Source organism: Asparagus officinalis, chromosome 2 (genome assembly GCF_001876935.1).
Source record: "Asparagus officinalis chromosome 2, Aspof.V1, whole genome shotgun sequence".
Taxonomy (NCBI): Eukaryota; Viridiplantae; Streptophyta; class Magnoliopsida; order Asparagales; family Asparagaceae; genus Asparagus; species Asparagus officinalis.
Genome location: NC_033795.1, coordinates 4,043,503 through 4,046,507, shown reverse-complemented (window position 1 = coordinate 4,046,507; position 3,005 = coordinate 4,043,503).

Genomic DNA, 3,005 nt, shown 5'->3' with positions numbered 1-3,005 from the left:
AGTTTATTTAAATGATTATGAATCCTTGTTCGGTACCATCAATAGGTTTTAAGTATCAATGTATCATCTTCAGAACCAACAATAAAAAATAAGAACAAACTCATAAGGTGAAGCATGATTTTCCTTCTAATTCATATGCAGTTTGTCGTCTTCTTTTGAACAAAATGACATTTGAAGATATATATATACCAATTGGTTTGTATTTCATAATTCATGACTTTATGGGCTAACCCATGATTATTGTTCATTTTTCTTCATTTCGATTCAAAAGCAATTAAATATATATTTTTTAAATTTCACAATTTTCATGAGCTATAAGCTCACGATTTTTGCTATTCTTCATTTATTTCGACCCAATGTTAATTAATTATATGTATTTCAAAGTTCACAATTTCATGAGCTATAATTCATGATTTTGTTCATTTTCTTCGTTTCAACTCAATAACAATTAAGTATACATTTTTTAAAGATAAGTATACATAGTTTAAAATTCACGATTCTCATGAGTTATAACATGCGATTTTTGTCTATTTACTTTGTTCCCAATATCAATTAAGTATGGATACTTCAAAATTCGCGATTTCATGGGCTATAACCCACAATTTGTTTTCAATTCAATTGTTTCGACCGAATAATAGTTAAGTATGTGTACTTTCAAGTTTGTAATTTTATGAACTATAACCTATAATTATTGCTCATTTTCCTTCATTATGATTCTATGACAATTAAATATATATGCTTCAAAATTTACAATTTTCATGAGATATAACTTATGATTTTATCTATTTTAGTTCATTACGACCCAATGTATATTAACTACGCATATACTTCAAAATTCATTCTCAATAACCATAATTTTTGTCCATTATTGTTCGATACGACCCAATGACAATTAAATACGCACATTTGAGAATTCGCGATTTCCTATGACCCTCACAATTTTTCATTTTTGTTCGTTTCGATCGAATGGAGATTAACTATATGGACCGAAAACACGAGTTTCATGGACTATAGCCCAAATTTTGTCAATTGTCATCAGCTCCACCTAATGGTAATTAATCATTCGTATTTTAAATTTTATAATTTGCATTGGCTAAGATTTTGTCCATATTCATCTGATTTGATCACGTAGCAATTAAGTTGGCATACTTTAAAATTCATGTTTTAATATGATATAACCCACATTTATTCAATTTTTGTTCATTTTGAAAATATACCGATTAAGTAGGCATATTTCAAAGACAAGATATTTGTCTACTTTTGTTCGTTTCGGTCTAATGACAAGTATTGAGTATATCATAACTCGCAATTTTCATGATCTCTAATCCGCAATTTTTTCCATTATCCTTCCTTTTGATCCCATGTCAATCAAGTAAACATTAAAAATTCGTGATTTCATAATTATAGCCCACGATTTTTATTAATTTTTATTTGATTCTACCCAATCGCAATTTAAGTATGCATACCTCAATATTCATAATTTTCTGAACTATAGAACCCACAGTTTTTGTCCATTTATGTTCGTTTCGTTCCCATGACAATTAACTACATGTATTTCAAAAATTCACAATCTCATGAGCCATAACCTACGACTTTTGTTAATTTTCGTCTGTTTTGACCGAACAATAATTAATTATGCACACTTGAAAAAATATATGAACTATTCATGAGTTTGAAACAATAATCAACTTATCGACTCTCTTCAGTAAAACGATAGGCACATAAAATACTTAGGTTAACATCACACCTCTAACAGTTAAACCCCCTAATGAACTTGTTAATCATTTTTTTAACAAGAATAACAAGTTTTTATTATAAAATCCCCAGCGGATTAAAGATTTTCTAGAATTATCCTGGTGATGATAAAGAAAATTTTTGAATTTTACTCTAAGTGAAAATTCATGTCAAGTTAATACTACACCTCTGGCACTTCCAACTTTCTTTCAGTGTTGCAAGTGAAAACATAACACAGGAAGAAACAACGACAAAGCCTACGTTTTTAATATCGTAGCAAATTGTTATTAATAACACCAGAATTCATGTCTTACACGCATGAGAGACTTTATCTTTATCCCTAATTAGAGATAAGTCTGCATCTAACACATGTTGTCGGGTGGCCTATTCCTGCAATAATGATGAAGTCTACGTAATCAATAGCGTAACACCAAAAATCCATGTTTTTCATGCATGGGGGATTTTATCTCGACCCCTAATTAGAGATAAACCTACGCCTAACACGTGTTGTCGGGTAGTCCATTCCCATGAAATTGACAAAGTTTATGTATTTGGTATCATAGCACTAAGTCTAAGAGAGTTTATTCTTTTAGCACAACGTTAAATGTGAAACGGACTTAGACAATCCACATGCTAGCCTGACTTAAACGGTAGTCGGTAAAGACTTATCAAATTCGTTGATGGCTGAAAATTTATCAAAAATCTTATAAATGTTTGCGGGCCCATCAGCTGAATACGAGAGCTTCTGCTCACGAATAGCCTGTACCGTCGCTACAGTTTCTCTTCAAAGCTCATCCTCACACGGGTCCTGCGTGGCAAATCCCTTTAACCAAGATGCCTTTGAAGCGGGTAGAGAGAACAACTCCTTTATGACAAGGAATCAACAACTCCAAGATCAGAGTTGAGATCTAAAGTATTTCGAAAATTCATTCCAGTCAATCGCGAACTTTTAAAAATTTTGGAGGGGTTCTGTAGGCTGTCTAAAAATTACTGTAGATAGTTGATCTCCATCAAATACTGATGATGAAAGTTATAATTTAACGACGTCCAGAAAGCTACAATTTAAAAATTTTTACGTAGATCGATGAAGGTTATAATTTGACGACATTCACAACAACCAATGAAAGCTCTAATTCAACAGCCTTCACAATCAACATCGGAAGTTACAATCTGACGACTCTAATATTTTCAAGGGAAAAAAAATATATGAACTATCCATGAGTTTTATCCATTTCCATCTGTATCAAGCCAATAATAACTGATTACGTGCT